Here is a 20,774-nt window from a genome sequence, read left to right as displayed (position 1 = left end):
TAAAAAAATTAAAGATTTCAAACTTTATGTTTTCACATTCACACTGTATAATTATTTAAATTTATTGGTTGAGTAAACACGATTAATTATTGATAATAACGAACTGAATACATTCTGAAATAAGTGGATTTTATTTAAGGGATGTGTTTGTAATTATGGCCACAAGGGGGCATAGTATCAATAGGTAATATTGTATCCCATAACAATGGAGCATATTTAAAGAAAAACTTAAATTTCATAATGTGTGTGTTGTAGTTTTTTATTATGTTTAAGGCATAATCATAAATCACATTAATTTATAAACTTTGCCCTTTGAGATTCTCTTCAGTTTCACAGGGACTATGATAAAAGCTATTTTTTATCAAATCTGTGACAAGAAAACTAAAAGGTTTGGACAACTGATTAAATAAATTGCATTAAGCTGTATTAAAAATATAATCACGTAAACTGTACACAATTTCTGACTAGATCATCTATTCAAATACAAATATTTTTTTCCACCATTACACATTAGGCTAAATGTTAAACACATCTGAACAATGAACAATAAAATATATATGTCAATATATAAAATAGATTTCTTTAGTTATCATAAGAAATAATTCAGTTTTATAACCAAGACATCAAAACGTGCACAAATAGGTTTTACTCTTTGAGCAAATAAGAGTTTCAGTTATTAAAATGTGATCTCAAAGTCTGAACACATGGTGAATATAGCATGACAACCATAATACTGTGTATTGTAAGCTTGCCTAAAATCACTACAAGCTGCAAAAGCGATAAAAGAAACTTTAAGCAGGTTTTCTTATAAATTTGATTGTAAATTGTTTGATCTTTTTAGCATATGAGGGCTTTCTGAATAGCATTGTGCACTCTCCTAAAAGATTTCAGGAGATTTAGGGTTAGAAACACCAGACTGACACCTTATACTATGTGAAATAAAATTAGACACAATTTTGCAGTTTATGTGATGATTGTGAAGCAGAGTGATCTCTCTTCACTCTGCCACGAGGCTGTCTCCAGTTCCTCCGTCTCCGGCTGCTGCTCCTGCTTCCTCCAACATCGTCTTATAGTTGCTTTTGAAGAACCCAGCCTAGGAGTGATAGAAAAGTTCAAGCAACATATAGCAGAGTGCAGAAGGTTGTTGCGTTCAAATGTAAAAATGAGAAAAAACTGAAGAATAATGATCATCTCTGCACTGACCTTATAGAGAACAGCAGTGATAACAGCTAAAAGCACAATTCCTCCTACAACACCACCAATTACCTCCTTAAGTGGGAATTTCTCCTCATACAGCTCCACCTGGGTATTAACCTGCACACAGTTGCAATAACAAGCAAATCTGGTAAGTAAATTCAGAGTCTATATATAATAGGATCTAATACTGTGTTGGATAATAATATTCTAAAAAACATGTCATTTTAAGCAGCCACTAGAAGCTGAGGTTGGCATGGTGGTGCTGTGGATTGTCTAAGAACTGATCCATCCAAGGAATAAAATCCATACAGTATAGAAATCTTTACAATTAACCTGCAGTGTTCAATGGTTATAACCATGCCCGCTAATCCCGCTCCTACTTGCCAGATGGAGCCTTCCCCAATTATTGACATCACATCCTATAGCTGCACTGCATCCTGTTACTTTGAGTCCAATAACCACCACACCAGACGTCCGTGAAAGTCATGTGACTTTATAGTTATTTATTTCAATGACAGCATTTCAATATTTACCTTTTAATATCTGATAAACTAAAATTAGCTCATGATCAGTCTGATTTCATTAAAGTCTCAGCCCACTGACATACCTTGCCAATAGGTGCAGTGTTTATAGAACCAGAGGGGGAGTAGATATATGTTGTTTTGTTGTAGTCCAGGGTTGCTGTACTGACCAGCTCAAAAATGGCTGATTTCAGTCCGATCTAAAAGGTAGTGTATATGAATGATTAATGCAGAGATCTAGGACTTTTGGTGGAAATTGGTGAAAATACCAGTAATGTGTTAGCGCATCATTGATATACCTGTTCAAGCCATCCAGAGCTGACATTACCAGAGATGCTGTAGTATTTTGCTTGATTTTTAATGAGACTTGCAGCACATTTAAACACTCTGCACACAGCTACAGAGCAATTCTAAAACCCAGACACCACAAATAAATAAATAACTTAATTATATGTATTTATTTCTATGAAGAGTCTTGAGAACACAAAGATTCTCTGCTAGATGTTTAAAATGGTAGGTTATTAAAGAAAGACATAACAGTTACTCACCACCTCTGGCTGTTTTTTCAGTGCTGCTACAAAATCTTGGATTGTGGGTTGCTCATCTTTGTCTGCACTGCAGCCTTGAATCTAAGAAACACAACTGTTTGCTTAACTCCAACATTTTTAGCCTAACATGGAGAATAGTGTGATCGATGGTGTCAAAAGCTGCAGAAAGTTCAAGCAACACCAAGGAGCTTTGACCCCGATCAAAGCTAAGTAGTTGGTCATTTACCACTTTAACCAGTGCTGTCTGTGTGCTATAATGAGGCCTAAATCTTGAGTGATATTCCACAAATGTTAATCCAATGTAGATTAGAAAAACTTCTTTGCTACAAACCTTTATAGGATCAGTTTGGTATTGGCTTATAGTTGGACAGCTGACAGGAGTCAAAATGCAATCCCCCACCTCCACTAACAGGTCAGGATGAATAATAATTTACTTAGTTAACCACCATGAATAATTCACCACAAAGTGACCCAAGGGTACCCTCCCATATAATAATTTCCTTTGTTTGTTAACACTTTGTTCCTTTGTTTCCCCCTTCATCAGATTCCTACGCCTTTCATGCTCACACCCAACCTCACACCCAGCCCCCACTTTAGGTTTAGTGTCTGCAGTTTGTGATTGTTGTTATGAGTATCAGTTGTGAGTAGTCAGTTGTGAAGGTTGTCTGATTTATGCTTATTTCCATTTTTTGTTTTGCCAGCACTTGTTTCAGTCTTCTATATTAGAAATGAAGAAGTAGTTCAAAAGACATGTATGTGGGAGGATGTCTTGTGGTGGCTTGGCAGTGAAGTCATCATGGTGGACATTTAAAACTAATAAATAGTCGGTCAAAGATATACTGTATTTATCTGCAGTAACGTTAATGTCAATTTACAGTACCTCCAAGTTGTTATTAGTCCAGATGTCCTTAACTCCTAATTTTATGGGTACTCTGATGAAAATGTTGAAGCTCAAATCCCTGAGGAAATTTTCCACCTGAGAGGAAGTGAAAATTTTATAATAACCAAATATAAATGGCACATCAAAGGGTTTATTAATTTATTTCTCTGTTCTTTTTTTTTTAATTTATTTATACCTTGAATATTTGTTGGACTGGTTTCTCAAGGTTATTTTGTCCTGCAGTAAAGTTGATGTGGATAGTGGTATTCTCATGCCTTGACATAAAATCATATAAAGTGAGATATTGCTCACGGACAATTAAACAAACATCAGAAATTGCACACAGTTAAAGCCCATTAACATATGTATATATGTGTGTGTTCTCCTGGCAGATTACATTATTTGACAATTTATTGATAGATGAAAACAAGAATATAGCAAACTTATATACATATTTATTTGAACTATAAATCAGCAAAACAAATGGTCAACTAACCTGATCATTGCAACATAGATGGCATATTTAACATCAATGGTTTTTTCTCTGAAGAGTTCATTGTTAGGTGAATGTTCGTCATTGTCACTGTAAATATCAGAATATTTTTATTAGTTCAGTAAAAAGAAAAATGTTGTGATACTTTCTCTATGCTTTTAATGTAATTTATCTGCAAATTCATGTGTAAAAAAGTAGTGCATCAGTGATTTTAAAATCCATGGACAAAACCTCTTTTCAAACCAAAAAATTAGCGAATTTTATCTGATTAAGTTAAACAATGAACAAAAACGTGAAAACCCCGAAAAAATATAGATACTAGTACTTGTTTTGTTAATTAAAATAATATAAGATCATACCTGGAAGCAGATGCAGTGAATTTCATCATCCTGTCAAAGTTACTTTCTCTGTTTATGCTATATGTAACATCAAAGATAGCCTATAGGGGTAATACAGGAATTCAGATATTGCGTCATCGTTTCCCTTATTTCTATTTAACTAGTCAATATTTAAAAATCTACACTACGTTCATCTTTGTCCTAGGCATAACTCGAAATATAATACCTAGTAATTTTTCTTAATGCATTAAGAAAAAAAAATAAAGTATGAACTCATTTGCGCTCACCAAACCATTAGTCTTGAAAATTGGTTTACTGATGAAACAAGTCGTCGTCCCCAGTGTAGCTTTTTCATCACTATCCACAGATTCACACTCCACTCTACCCTGCTCAGACAGTCATTTAGAATGAAAGTAAACAGCATTTCTAGGAACCAAATTCTTCACCATTGTTTAAGTCTTTGTATTGTAACAATTCCCAGTGATAAAGGTTACAAATAATTATCACAGTTTTTGCAGAGCATTTATGCTGAATCCTCCGAGCACATTCATGATAACTGCATAAATAGTTTATAAAGCATAATGCTTAAATAGTTTTTGAGAAAATGTTCAAATGATTGTCTTTTTTAATGTTAGTTACTTATGTAACTGTGGTTCTATGAACCTCAATATAGGCCAAGAATAGTGACGCTACCAAAATTCATGTTTGTTTGCAAGAGCATGCCTGCAGAAACTACAAAATGACAGATGAACAGTTGCTGTCAGCTGCAATACAATGCAGTCAGCAGCTGCAGTCCAGTCTAAATAGAGCATGAACCAGACACTGAATTGAACTTGCACCTTCACTAAAATATGAACAGTAAGTTGACTTACAAAGTTGGGTGATATAAAGTTTGGAGAGAAATTACATCCGAAATTACATTGTCATCTGGCCAAGAATGCATGCTATTTACAGTATGCCTAATAAATATGTGAGTATGTAAATCCCCAAATCTTTACCAATTTTCATTAAAAAATAAATAAATAAATAAAAATAAATAAAAAAACAGTTTTCATACACATTTCCTTTTAACATTTTGTATAGGCTCATAATGGGGGCCCTTAATGGACTTCAGTAAAAGAAGGAGGCCCAGTCCCTGAGTCCTATGGACTTATGGTGAATGAAGGCACCTCACCATTTAAAAAGGTAATAAAAAATTAATAAGCCTATGAGTCTCTAGAGAAATACCATCTGCTTTAGAGAGGTGGGATGTGTCATGATATACAGTACACATTCAGTGTAGATAATAACTTGCCGCTCTATACCATGAGAAAAGGGTAGTAGATTGGGACAGACTGCTAATATAAGACTGACCTTTACTGTTTAGAAGATGACCTACACTTCTCATACCCTTATCGCACCACACAGCTCCACAAAATGTATGGTAGATATCTCTGTTTGGTGAACCACTCCCAGTCAGAACCCTTTCATTAACAGTTTTCTATATCTCCAGCAAGCCAGTGCTTGAACACATTTCCACATGTGGAGTTTGTTATCAATGAGCATTGCACTGCAAAGTCTAGGGCCCAGTGGTGAAATTGCAGTTTGTATCCCTGGCACTATCATCAGGACCAACTGATCTGATGTAATCTCTATCCACTAAGTAATATTTTCACATCCCCTCACCTACCAGCAATCTGTGGACATGATGTACCCTGTCTAAGGATTGTAAGAAGAACCCTTTTGAGAAATGGTTCTCTTGTGGGAGTTGGAATATGGATCCAGGATGTGTTGACCTAAAGGGTTGTGATAAACACTCTATTAATCACAGGATGGATTGTAATAACAACATAGAATATTTTGGGCTAGTTGTGCCACTGAGAGAAGGGAGGTGTCAATCAGTTCTCTTTCAGAGGATCCAATTCTGCAGATTGGAGGGATTGTCCCAATCCTCAGTGCATTTAAGACTTCTGCACATTTTGGACTATTGAAAGTTACATTCAATGACCAGACATGATACAAACATTTAGCCTTATCCAAAGCAGCTTACAATGAACTCATTTAGTCAAATAAGGGCCTTGGTCAAGGGCCCAGCAGAGGCAGCTTGGTGGTCCTAGGATTCAAAAGCATAACTTCCTGACTTTATATGCTGCCACCTTGCGGTGACACAAAATACTAAATCATTTTCAAGAAAAAATACAAACAGACAGTAACCCGAGGAGTCAGGGAATATGAAGCTATGAAGTGGCAACACTATTGTTGTGCCACCATGGATTTTAAGGGAAACTGGTGGCTCATTGGGCAACTAATTAGAAGGTTTTGAGTAAATCAGCACTACCACTATCCAGTCAATGGAACCCGAAGAAAACCCGTGTGCACACATGTAAACCTCCACACAGATGGTACCTCAGTTCAGGGCCAAACTGAGGACCCAGGACCTGTGAAGTAGGAAGGCTATCTGCTGCACCACTGTGTGTTAAATCTTAATAATACCTCATTACTCAACTATGGTATAACTCAATACTTTATGTGGCTAAATTGTTATGTGATAGACTTGCCTCTTTAGTGCCAGATCTCCTGAAAGAGAGTCCAAAAGGGTACTTAAGAATTACTCGACTGTTGTAGGAATTTTCCCCTCTGTTCACTATGGAAACAGTTACATTCAGTTCTTGCATTATTCCAACTTGTATGACTGAGTATCTGAAAATGGAAAGAAAAAGAAAACACAATGTGAAATCCTCGTTCTTAGATCTCTGAGTGGACGCTGAGTGTTTTCTTTGAGTTTTATTGTTTCCACTTACCGAGAAAAATTAAAATCCACTTTGAGATTATCAATGCAGATGTTATCAGTTCCACAATTTATTTCAAAATCCAGCTGTAAAAAACGTTTACACAGTAAGGTGTCACATGCATGGTCTAACATTTAAACATTTATATGATTTTTATGATGGTTGTAAAATGATGTGTAAAATGGCATTTTATTGTAGAAATAAACATTATGGAAATGATCCATAATACGTTAGACAAGATTATTAGCAAGTAAAAAGCTATGAAAGAGAGCTGCTGCTGGTCTTAATGCTAATATGAAATGCTGAAGTCTCTCAGCACTTACGTTATAATCTGAGGTAGTCTTTGTATTAGGTCGCAGTATCGGTCGCAAATTATCCTGTTGATTAAGAGGAAGACCCTCAAATGTATACTTTAACTCATTAATTACTGGGTTTAGTGCATCATTAGGGCAGGCCTGTAAGGCAGGAGAAAATAATTAGTTACAGAAAAAGAAACTTTCAATACAATCGTATTTATTATTTTAAAAACCAAACTAAGGGTCAAAATGATGTCTGTTATGGACATGCGCTGGCTGACATGTGTTCACATCCTCTCTTGTATTTACGGTACCTCCACCTCATATACACACCGTTGGACATCCTACACAAGATGTCTGTCAAGACTCTTAGCTAATAAAATGTTTCACGGCCGAATTTAATCCACTACAACACATGAAATATCGGCGTTAAATCGTTGTTTAATATTTCGAAAACGATAATAATTAACATGCCTTAATTTGGACATGTTAATTATTATTGTTTAATAGTAGTTAGTAGTGATATAGCTAAGTTTGAAGAACCACCACAAATTAGGGGAAATGACTATAAATAATCCTCTATGAAATTTAATGCAAAATAGTGTGAAAACTCAATCGTTTCTATAGAGCATTGCTTATAGAGAAAATTGCTTACTTAATGAAGACATTTATAAAAGTCATATTACACTAGAGCAGAGTTCCAAGAATTGATAAGGATTAATTGATTAAATAAATAAATAAATAAATAAATAAATAAATAAATAAATAAATAAATAAATAAATAAATTTAAACAAAGACATCTCTTAGGCTGAAGTAATGCTAACTGAAAATGTCAGATTTTATTAAGATTGTCTGGTTAAATAAGTATATCATAGAGATTTTTTTACATTTATTCAGGGGCTTGAGCAATTAGTAAGGAGGCAATTTACTGTCTCTCTGGATCCTGTTTATTACTCATTAACCCTTTGTATTTCATGTTTAAACACAACATTTATAAATGAAGGTATAATGTAAAAATAATTAGCTTGAAATCTAATGTGTCATCAATGTTAATCAGCATTTTTGTCATTCAACTTCACCCCCATTTCACATATTTAAAAGATTTAAAAGGAGCATTTCAAATACCTCTAGACTGAATACATGTTCCTTGCATCTCTCTTGTAGCAACACATCTATGGTGTCAGTTAGAATACGTTTTTTTTCTGAAAAGTAGGCCCGGTAGCTCTGTCGTTTGGCATCAAGCATTAATGTATAGCTTAACTTTGCAGACAAATCTAAACAAACACAATAAAAGAAAAGGAAATAACCACAACGATAATCTTCCTGAAGTCAAACATTTCCCTTGTAATTTTATGAGAAAGGCAAAGATTATGTGTTTAAAAAAATTTAGAAAAATATTGGTACCTTGTTTGTCATTATTTGGCCTCGTCATTTTGAAACACAATTTTACTGTGTTTGTTAAAGGTTTGTTGCAGTCAACATCTTTGGTGGGGATTTTGGACGGGATGAAAGTTACTGTGTTCTGCAAATCCACAATGGGTCTGGATCTGAACATTTACACAAAACACAACACACAATGTAAATATGCATATGGAACATCAAACTACGTATAAGCATTTCCACATTGGATTTGACCGTAAAAGTCCATATTATTACACAGAGGGGTAAAATCTAATTTATTTACAAAATAAAAACGTTAAGAGTGTTAAGCAGACTCAGAGACTTCTGTTGAGAAGAAGCATTAGTTCTGGCGCTGCCATTTGCTATCAGAAGCGACATAATTATCTGATCTGTCTTCAATTATCCTCAGTGAGTTCCACATTATCTCATTATAAATACACCTGTTCCTGGAAAGCCACAGGAGAGCCCAAAGAAGGACATTCACCAATAGTCAATGACTGAGTAAGGAAGGTATTCGTAGTCAGTGAAGCAACCAAGAAACCACAATTTAGACCGCAATGTAGTTGCTGGTGAGATCCAAAGTTCAGATGGAAGATGCTGGTTGCCTGAACTCTCCATAAAGCTGGGTTTATTGAAGAGTGATTCTACATTCAGGGTTCATGCTGGTGATTCAAATGTGAATAGATATATGTGTTCTGGTGGGAAAGATATCTTGCAGATCAAGGTTGTTCTATAAAGTATTAACCCAGAAAGGTGAATGCTATTATATTATAACTTAAAAATCTCACAGTGAAAAATGTTACCAAAATATTGTGTATACCACATTTAAAAAATCTCAGTCCATATCATTTTCCAGGTGTAGCAGGACACAATGATACCACATCTAGGTTTAGAGCAGACTGTCCCAAACCCCGGAGTGACAATGAAAAGTGCTGAACTTGATAACTGATAGGTAAAATCTTACTTGATAGGTAAAATCATTCTTGTCTCAAGCTGACCTTGAAAAACTACACTGGACTTAATCAATCACTTCTCAATCGGCTTCAAATAGTACAAAACGCGGCAGCACGTCTTCTCTCCAACACCTCCAAACGCTCACACATCCCTCCTGTCCTCCACTCGCTTCACTGGCTTCTGGTGCGGTTTAGGGTGGAGTATAAGGTCCTTCTCTGTGTGTTCAAGGCCATCAATGGTCTGGCCCCAGCCTACCTCACAGAATTAATAAAGGTCTACTAACCAGCCAGATCTCTCCGCTCCTCTGGACATACCTCTCTGGTCATTCCCAAATACAATTATGAGAAGTTTGGAGGCCGGTCATTTGCCATCAAGGGACCAAAGCTGTGGAACGCACTTCCAGCACATTTACAATCCATCACTGTGCTGAGTGTTTTTAAATCACAGTTGAAGACATATTTATTCATAGAAGCTTTTAACGCGTAGACCCGGTTTCAACTGCTATTTTATGTTCATTGTGTTCTTATTGATACTATTTATTTTGTTTTTTATTGTTGTTTTACTGGAAAGCACATTGTGCTCCTTTTGGCTGTTGTAAGGTGCTCTTTAAATAAAATTTGATTGAATGATTGATTGATAACGTCATCCCTTCATAACCCAGATTAACATATCAGAACTGAAATGCCAGACCTTAAAAGCAAGACAGCTCCTTTAGAACCGACAGCAAGATCTGGCAGTTGGTCTTTACTAAGGTCCAGAGCAGATGGACTCAGAGAAATACCAAAAAATTGCAGTCCATTGCGCACAGACGAGCCTGTGATTCTCTGTCAAAAATAAATAAATAAAAAACAGAAAAAGAAAATTATTTACAGGACTATTATTTACAAAATTACAAATCATGATAATTCTAATATTAATTGCAAAATGCTTCTAAGTATTTGATCTTAAATCTGTATTTTGTGTCTATGTGTGGGTGAGTTGTTGTATTTGAATAGGGTTTATTTTGACACAAATACCCTGCACATGGATTCTAGTGAGAATATCTCAAGACCAGTTGTTGAGAGTTTATGCTCTTCTTCGTAAATGCCTCCAACTTAAATAAGATCATATGTGAGTCTGTATATGATAGATGCTAGTGTTAGCTGAACTTCCAGCCAAAATACACACAGTGAAGTAGACGAGGGGGTTGTGGTGGGAATGGGGTTCTGCTCCTCATGCCTAATTTACTGGTCCAGAAAGGACAGTAATTTCCTGGACCGGACAAAATACCCCCTTTTTTTCTTCGATGTAGTGAAGAGAGCTCTTACAACTGAAGTCTTGTTTGTTAAGTATGTATAGTGTATTTGTTTTGTTGGACATAAGTAAAATTACAGTATTGAAAATTAAAGTAATTAAGAACATCCTGCTTAATGTAATGGCAAATAAATTGTGAGGTTTACTAATTCAAACGTAATTCCCTGTGAATAAGATCTATGGCTGCTTTATAATGATGTTTTGGATCAAATTCTAGTGTTATGTTGTATGCTGGAGCCAAAAATGACTCACATTAGGTTATATTTAACCCAACACTTAACCCAAAAATTTTGAAAATGCAAATATAAACATTATGTGAAACATCAGGTCTTTCACAACCCTATAAACCTTAATTAAACCTTAAATAAACTTTAAATAAACCTTTATAATAATAATATGCTGTACATTTGTTTCTGTCTGACCTGAGAGAAGGTTGGGGCAATGTCTTCATTTCTCCCATTAAAGATGTAGATGCTGCCCTGGTTATTCTCTTCTAGAGGTGCTCCTACCACTACATCCACCAGGCTGTCTTCATTTAGATCTGCAGGGCTCGCCAGCGTCAGGCCAAACCTCCCCCTTTGTCCCGGGATGCCTTTCACTGCCCCTATGTATTGTAGCTGTAAAATGTGCACAGAAAATGTCTGCAGGTTGCTAAAGAATTCTTCATGTTAAGTAACAAGCCACTTTTTGGATAAAATCACTGGAAGATGTCTGGTCTACAGTCATATTTAATAGAAACTGTACCGGCCAGTTTTCTTATAAAACAAAATGTTTATTTTTTTTTAAATATATTTTAGGAAGTCCTGTTTTTACATAAGCATTTTAATAAGATTTTGTTGAATAGTTGAATATTGCCCCATATATAGCAATATAGCCATTTTACACAATTTATATGATACTTGTTTCTAGACTAAAGAAGCCACTTGGCCAAGGGTATACTATTTAATATTACTGGCCAAGCTGGGGACAAATATTATAGGAAAATTAAGCAATTAATACTCAACGATATGATGGTTTAAGGGTGAAGTTAATTTTGGCCCAGTATGGAGTGAATCTAAACCATTTCAGGAAGTCCTCTTCTTATATATGTGGTGAGTTTTTGGTATCCAAGATAATTGTATTAAAATTAATTGTGAAAAGCTTCTATACAGATTACATTAGAAACAGGAAGCAACTTTAATATATTGATCAAAATGAAGTTTTCTTTTACAAAGTGATAAAATTGGAGACTTCCGAGACTGAAATCACTGTCATGTTTACTCTTTACCTGGGACCCAAAAGATCCTGGAAAGGTGTAGATGAAGACTTTTCCTTCCTGATCCTTCTCATTATACATTGGAGCAGAAACAAGTAGGAGGTCTGTGATGTTGTCCCGATTCAAGTCCACAACACATAACTCAGCACCAAAATAGGCACCAATTTGAGGCTGAAAAATTGGTGACAGGGTCTAAATTTCATCTGAGACTGGGAAATACACAGTTCATATTGCTAGGCCTAGGACTGAACAGTGTGTGCTGGAGCTGTGAGATGTATCTCAATGCAGCATTTTTAATGCTATTACTAGATGAATAAAATTACCTCGGGAGAATCCAGTGCCTGAAAGACATTGTCTCCATTGTATATGATCACTGCCCCCATGTGCTTATCTCTTGGAGCTCCCTGAATGATGTAGAATTGCCTAACGGATGTTTGTGCTACTGCCATGGAATAACCTGTGAACACAGAACAGGAGTTTTGCTTGGTCATGTTACATGTTTGCTCACAGTCTGATTCCTAACTTATATCCTAGCATTATGCAGTATTCAGAGGTTCAATACAAACAAAACTCCTGTGATTTCTTTCTTTTTATTTTAAAAAGAAAAAAGTTAGCAAGTAATTCACCAAGTGCTACAAGTTATAAACAAATCCGGTTATTGACTCCTGGTTAACATCTCATCTGGGTTTCATTTAAACATTCTGACTTATTTTCTCATTCGTTAAAACATTCTCTAATTAACTAATAAGTGTTTCCAGAAGCCCTTTGTACTGAACATAGTACATAAAGACGATGAGTTAACTGATTGATTGACCTTCGAATCGACAATGAACTACCTTCAACTCGTTTGTTAAAACTCTAATATTGAAGACTTTAAAATCCTTCATCCTCCACATATTATGTATATTGACAGTATATAAACATCACAATGCAAACCCTCACTATATGGATAAAGGTATATTGACACCTAAGTGTTGAATATCTAATATACATTGGAATTGCCATTAGTTCCCATGAAGAAATCTTAATGTTACAGCCTACAAAGACATTCTAACTTTAGTGTGACTCTAACTTTACAGCAATAGTTTTGGAGAAGACCCACATGAGGGTCAGGTATCAATTGTCCATATAGTATTTTAAAGGTGGGGTGCACAATGTTTGAGAAATGCTTCAGAAAACTGAGTCGGGCCGACAAACAAAACAAACGTGTAGCCAATGAGCAGAAAGGGGCGTGTCTTGTCAATATGCGGCGGTGTTCAGTGCGCATGTCTGACATTAGCGATTGAAACATTAACATGGCGGATATATAGAAAGCGATTGAAACATTAACATTGCGGATATAAACGAAAAGCAAAAAAGGCTTCCGATAAGGCAAAAAGCAGGACACGTGTTACTATAGGATCAGCTTTCCAGTGCTGGAGAGAACTGAACGTCTTCCGCGTGAAACAGAGCTAAACCTTTCATGGTACAGCACACAGTACTACAAAAACACATTTGTATTACTATAGTATTACTCATTCAGTTGATTTATTGATAAAAATATCCCCTCGGCCAGCTGCCCCAGCAGGTTCCACCATAATAGTTGCCTGGGTTGCGTATGTATGTGTGGGGCGGAGCTAAAACAGGGGTGACACCAATTTGGCTTAGGGGGTGTTTGTTTTGGTGATTTCAAATGTCAACATTGGCTTTCAAACATCGTGCACAACACCTTTAAGTGTTTATGGATACCTGAACAAAACATTGTTCATGTAATATCCCAATTTAAATTTACATTACTTAGATTAGTTTAGAAGGGCATCTCACCTAGATAACTTTCATTACCGTTGCCCTTCTGAAAGGAGTTTAGTGGTGTTCCACTTGAAATGCTGTACTTCTGATAACCACCTTTCCACTGAAATGCTCCAACTGCACTCATTATCATGTTACTCTAAAGACACATAAAAATGTCAACTTACACCAAGGACTCAAAATTGATGTGATACTAGACTAAATAATATTGGTAATATTTAATTAAAAGAACAAAAAAAGAAAAAATGAAGTTAATGTCAATCAATGCTGGTTAAAAAAATTAAAGGCTTTACCTACATTTTCATCAAAGTCTGCAGTGAAGCCATCCTGTGCAAATTCCATCCTGGTGGAGTCTCCTGAAGCCTGGGTTCCTAATAAAGTAATAATACCACGAATGACACTTATTGTAAACACCACCAGAAAATCTAATCTTTTCTTTTTTCAGTAGCTACAATAGATTCTGAAGATAGGTTTACTTGCATACCCTCAATTGCAATAATATTTGCTTCCAGTGTTTTTTGAATTTCCTTCAATACAGAAAAGTCATCCACTTTAAATACATGTTTATTGTCTGGATCCGACGCAATAGTATTCAACTCTTGTGCTGCTTCAGGATAGTGAAAGGCATTGCCGACCTAGTGAAGAAAAAATAACAGCATAAATAGACACTTTGAACACAGCATAGTTTCAAATTTTAAATCTCTCCTATATACTAATACTTAGTAATACTAAGTAATCCAGTACAAATCCAGACAAATATTTAGACTAGCCATTTAATTAGGATAAACGTTTGTGTTTTGCTGTGTAGCCACATAGAAGGAGGAAAAACTATTGTGTCTATTTTAGATGATGAGCTGCAATTGTTTAAAAGCATCATCAGAAATTTTAGATCACTCTGCAATTACAACGATCTATTTAATTCAATTCAGTTCAATTCAATTCAATTCAATTTAATCTCTTCCTCCTTTGTCATCATTTGTTTTTTATCACGTTATTTTTGACATCACTAAATGAAAGTGGGCTATGCGATGAACACACTTTGCACTAAGAGTAACTGTCACTTATTAATATACACAGAAATATTTAGAAAAAGCACTACTTCCAAAAAAATATTGAATCAAATGGAATTTTTTAGCTTAGTTTGACTGACAAAAACGTACACACAAATTTAATAAAAGATTAATATATGAGGCCAAATAATGACTATTAAGGACCAGGCTCTCCTTTTGCTCTATTTAGATCATTACTATTTAATTATTCTTCTGGTCCAACATGTATTAATTATAGGCATAATTAAAACATTCATAATAGTTCTATGAATGGGTAATGTAGGGGAATCTCTCACCCCTATAGCATAGCGAATAATGTTCTTCCTCTCTGCATTCCAAACAGCATCTGGCAGTAGATTTTTGTCATTTGATTGGCCATCAGTGATGACCACCAACACTCTGTTAACATTTTCTCTGGCCCCTGCCCTAGTGGTAAATACTTCATTCCTGCTCAAAACAAATGAACTGATTGTAAACATTGCATCCACTTATCTTTTTTAATAAGAAAGATCAACGTTAAACATTTTGGCTTTTAGATGCATTCAGGATACTCACACGACTTTGTTGATAGCAGAGGCTGTGTGGGTCAAACTACGCATTTGTGTGATTCTAAGTATTTGATCAGTGCTTGAAAATGTGTTGAATTGTACGTGTATTTCACAATTATAAGAATATTGTGCAACTGCAAACTGAAATGGAAAATAACATTCACAATAAATTGCATTTTCTTTTTTGCAGTTTCTAACAATTTAATTTGCAAAACCAGCATGAAAGTCTTTATTAAATAAATGTTTGTTATAAATGAAACTTTAATAATGAGCCCCATAAGTCCAGAAGGACATTTTGCTCAGTAAGCTATTTTATTCATTTTAATTAATTTATTTATTTTTTAATAATGATTTTAAGGCCAGTGTGTTAACCAGATATCTCTAACAATTGGTTACTATAGTGTTGCTAACCTAAAACTATCTGGTCCACTACAAAAGTTTGTGTTTTATGATTAACACTTCTAGATATAAATAGCAGAAATCCCAAACTCTCATCTCATATCCATCTTTTGATCTCAAACCCAATGTCTTTGGTGTCAAGCACAAACAAATTAATTAGCCTTACTATTCCAATCGTTTCATGGAGGAATGTCATGAATTTCAGAAACTTGGTTCTTTGTTCTGCTCTCTGTTCTTTTCATATAACACTAATGATGGTCAGTAGCTCTGCCACCTTAATTAGGACCCATATTGTTTTTAACTATTTCTTCTTAACCGTTTTATCTTGGTACTTAGAATTGTGTTTGGAATGTATTTAAAGATGCATAAACATGTAGCTGTAGTTTCTGGCAACAGGGAATTCAGTCCCATAACTATAAAAACATTCAAATATATTGGATAGACAAAGAGGTTTCTGCACTTGCCTGAAAATCTCTGTCTTTGAACTCGTTAATCATGTTTATAACAAAATTCTTCATTATAGTAAAATCACTCTGGCTAACACTTCCAGAGCCATCCAGCAAGAAAGCAATGTCTGTTCCTGATGAACAATCTAAAGAAAGCATGAAAACAAAATTATAAGAATAGAGAACAAAAGTTTTGGCTTTTTATTGCTGCTAGCTCTTCATATGAAATACCTCTCAAAGTTTGTGGTATAGGACTATTGGAAGCCAGTTTAAAACACATGCCACTGTATGAAGTAAACTGCTTACAGTCCTTGGGAATGGTTGGGCCACAGACCTGAAAAATTATGTTTTTCCTTTTACTTAATGGGAAAAGGTTAAACTAAACTACATTTCACAGATAATTTAAATCTAGATTCTTATATAGAAACAAAACCTACAATGGGATATCAGACCCACTATTTAAGATCAATCTTTACCTGAGTTGAAATATAGAGTTTTTCTCTACCTGAGTTGAAATACCAGTGTACTGTAGCTTACCACTACGTTTGAAGACTTGCGATCTTTAGTCATTGACAGCCCAAGTGACATGTTGACAGCCTCAGAGGGAACTGTGACAAGATTTAGTATGTAGTTAAATGTGGGTCAAGGGAGTACCATTTCTGGGATATTATTTTGATGAAAAATCACATAAGCGTAAGATTAATAAAAATTGTGTCTGCGTTAGTACCATTAATTTGTATTGGTGAACATTTTCCGTTACTAACAGAACATGTGTAGACTTTCCCTCTTTGATTCTGACTTTGGAGTAATGGATCACTCACAATCACACTGAGAAGAAAAGGGAAATGTTAGCGATATGAACCTGAACCTTACCCGACTCTCATAATCTGCTGTTTTCACATCAAGTTTCACTAACTAACTTTATTTACTGCACCAACAAACCACGTATTGAATATGTCCCAGAGAAAAAGATGGGTTTCCTTTTGAGTCTTAGTTTCTTCCTCATATCATGTCAGGGAGTCTTTCCTTTACACCATAGAATTTCTGATCCTATAAAGCTGCTTTGAGACAATGCCCGCTGTTAAATGTGCTATACAAATTAAATTGTATTTAATATAATTGAATATTTGCATTATATACAATTAGCAATTGTTTTTAGAGTGGCCTGTGATACTTTTCCTCCTAATGAGGATCAGAGCTTCTGAGGTCTTGCTGGGGTTGCTTGTATTAAGCTACTGTATTAAGGGCAAAATGACACTGCCCTTTAAATACAGCCTCCCACACATTCCTGAATCATTTCTAATTATAATACTTGGCCTATCAGAAGATTAGAAAGTTTAGAAAGAGTCAACTTATTGTATGTATACATTTGACTGGAATTTGGATTGAAATAATGCTGAAACCAAGTGTTTAAAAATAAAGTAATTGGCTTGTCACAAGAAATGTACAGTATGTAAATGTATGGACCACAAATTACAATAGAAGACACGTGTCATTGGAGTATGATGTTTCTCACCTGTCATGATCGCTCTGTATCACTTTGTAGCCGAAGGCTATGTTTTGGGGTTGGGTAAAATCTTTCCATGGATTTGGATCAATGTTGAAAGCCAACACTGATTGAGATACTAAAATAAAAATAATTTTAAATAATTTTTAAAAAAAAACAGGATACATGACTTTAATAGTAAACAAAATTATTTATCTATTAAATAGATGACAATTAACATTAGAGTACTGTATATGCATTTTATTAGGGCCAATTGGGGTCCCTTAACATGCTCAAAAACTCTTGAAATTTGAGGTCGGTCTTTTTGGATTGTTTTATAAGTGCGGTGAACTTTTAAATACTCCTAATAGGGAATTCATGCGATTGACATCAAACGTGGTGAACATGATGCCGAGACGTTGCACTTGCTAAATTGCGAAGGGATTCAGAGAAACAAGAAGTCTCTTCTATCTAAAGCAAAAAATGTCTTATTGTGATGACACGCGGTGTGTATGTTCGGCCAAGGATTCCGATCGCATCGATGTGCTTATTGTGCGTCCCGGGTATAGCGCCACCAACAGGCCCCATGTAGTGTGACAGTCACAAAGGTGCATTTTTTCACAGTTGCATTCAATGAACTGTTAAATACTCCTCCTAGAGGATTCATGCGATTGAATCTAATGCAAAATCGTGAACAAATTTTTGATATCTCAAACACCGTTGCCATGGCATCGTGTCAAAGTTTACTTTTATTTCAGGCATATTTAAGGCTTTTGGCATGCTTAGATTAACTCGAAATTTGACACATACATCACATTTTTCGGCTGTTAAGTGTGGACAAAAAGGTCAGACAAAGGTGTGTCTCTTAAGTGGCTCACTAGCGCCCCCGTTTGTCTAAAATGTGGGGTTTCATTTACCTACAGTCCCCAAATGGGTCAGTAACAACATAAAATAGTCCACTTGATGCACGATGGGCAAGTGCATCAAGTGGGAACTGTGCATTGTTTTCTGGGAGGCACCGTATAGTGATAAAAAACGTGCGAGGGCCCGCCATCGCTGCTTGCAGCTATATTTAATATTGAAATTTGAAAGAACATACGTATTCTGGATGGATTCAGAGTTGAGTTAAACATACATTTGATCTTTAACAGTCTGAATGCTATTGGTGTGTTAAAACTGGCTAATGCATTCTCAATCATTCATAAACTCATCACTGAATTTTCCTCCAGGTGGAATGGCCTCTTCTAGAAAGACTCCACGTCATCCACAGTGCATGCGGGCTTACTGAACAACTTGATGAGGATGAAATTGTATAGACCTTCAGAGTCATCATTAAAACACAAAATAAGAAAATATCTTTTGGAAAAATGTCTAGTACAGTAAAAGGGATGTTTAGTACTGGTGCGAATACCTTAATAACATACATCAACAGGCATCCTGTGGAAGAAGAGGCATGGCCAGGAACACTATAATCCAACGGCCGATCACTTGGGTTACTTAAAACCCAAAAAAAAAAACTCCAAATTATTCAGAAGTGGCAAGGCCCTTTGAGGTCACACAGTGAATTGTGGACTATGAGATTAAGCAAATGGATAGATGTGGGGCAATTGCAAATTTAGTAATTATTAATTAAGTGGTTCTTTATTAATTTATCATAATTAGCATGAGTGAGCGCTTGGCTGCTGATCCGCCATTTCGGCGGCAGTGGTTTAAGAGGGCGATTCATCTTCCCTCAGATAGTAATGCCTGTGAACGTGATGACATATTTTTGACAGTTGTTTCGCAGACCGCAATTCGTGTATGAAAAAGAGGTGTTGTGAAAACAAGCGTTGTGTGTGTAAACTGTCATAGTCGTACATTTTGAGTTGTATTTGAACAAACACACAAAATGTCGTATCTGTAAACTGTCGTGGCTGTAGATTTTGGGATCCACCTCCGCAAAAAACATAATTACGTACAATAGTTTTAAATTACGCACAACTAAATTAAAATTTACACACAAATGCTTTGAATTACGTATGATTATTATTGACAGTGTTTTTATTCCATACTTATGTAATGTGATGTTTCTGTTTTTGAAGGAAATAATACAGTAATGCCTACTCACGGTATATTCACTGTATATTCACTTTCTATCACACAAACACACAAACTCATATATCTTCCATTAAGAAATAGTACATAGTTTCACATGAGACAAATATATTTACTCTAACGTACAAACAAATGCCCTTTACACTTAAAAGTAAAGTTTTTAAATTCAAGGAGCATTCATGTCACTTTCATTAATAACTTAAATCTTCACCTCAAAATCGAACTGGTATGAAAAGTACAAACCTTTAAAAAGCATCTTGTACATTATCTCTTCCTGATAAGATGACCTCTGTCAAAGCTAACGCTTTATTAATAAACACTTCAAAACATTTGAGTGTAACAGTTAAGCAGGAATTTTTAAATGAAGGTTAAAGTGTACACTTAATGGACACCTTATTAAACACTTCTATTCCCATAGCAATGTTTCCTTATACTGTGGTCCAGTAAAACCAGAGGTCTGTGACAATTAGCCTGTTTGACTTCCTAATTGTCCTTAATGTGGCTGTAAATATATAAGACCTGCACCAGTGATAGAACAGATCAAAACTGACAAGAATTTGAATACATCTTACCAGAAATCAGGAACATGTACAATGCAAGATTCCAGTCCATATTCTATCCTGTCATCAGATTCAGAATAACTGGGTAGGTGAAAAGAGTAAAGTTGAGGAAGTAGAAACAGAAGAAGTGTTTTGAAAATGTATTCAACACTCAATGTAATAAGCCCTGCACACCACTGTGGGAGTGGCATAAGTTGTTTTTGTAGAAAATCAGGGAAATGCTGTAGAAATATTTCTAGTGCACAGATGGCTGTGAGGGACCTCCTATCCCACCGAAGAGGAAGTCAGCTGCAGGCCAGACAGCTCCTTTAAATGCATTTGAATGCCTTTATTGTCATTGTATTATGCATGCAACCAAATTAGGAGCTCTACTCCTGCTTGAAAAACATGCATATAGTCACACACACAAAAAAACAGACATATAACCACAGACAAAAACAATACACTTTTACACATAAA

At 35.4% G+C, this 20,774-nt stretch overlaps 1 pseudogene; it reads right to left on the bottom strand.

Moving 5' to 3' along the window:
- Positions 1-243: 243 nt before the first annotated feature.
- On the bottom strand, positions 244-20,382 carry LOC113653538 (annotated as a pseudogene).
- Between the last annotated feature and the right edge of the window lie 392 nt (positions 20,383-20,774).

Source organism: Tachysurus fulvidraco, chromosome 8 (assembly GCF_022655615.1).
Source record: "Tachysurus fulvidraco isolate hzauxx_2018 chromosome 8, HZAU_PFXX_2.0, whole genome shotgun sequence".
Lineage (NCBI taxonomy): Eukaryota > Metazoa > Chordata > Actinopteri > Siluriformes > Bagridae > Tachysurus > Tachysurus fulvidraco.
This window is presented reverse-complemented; position numbering and strand designations above follow the sequence as displayed.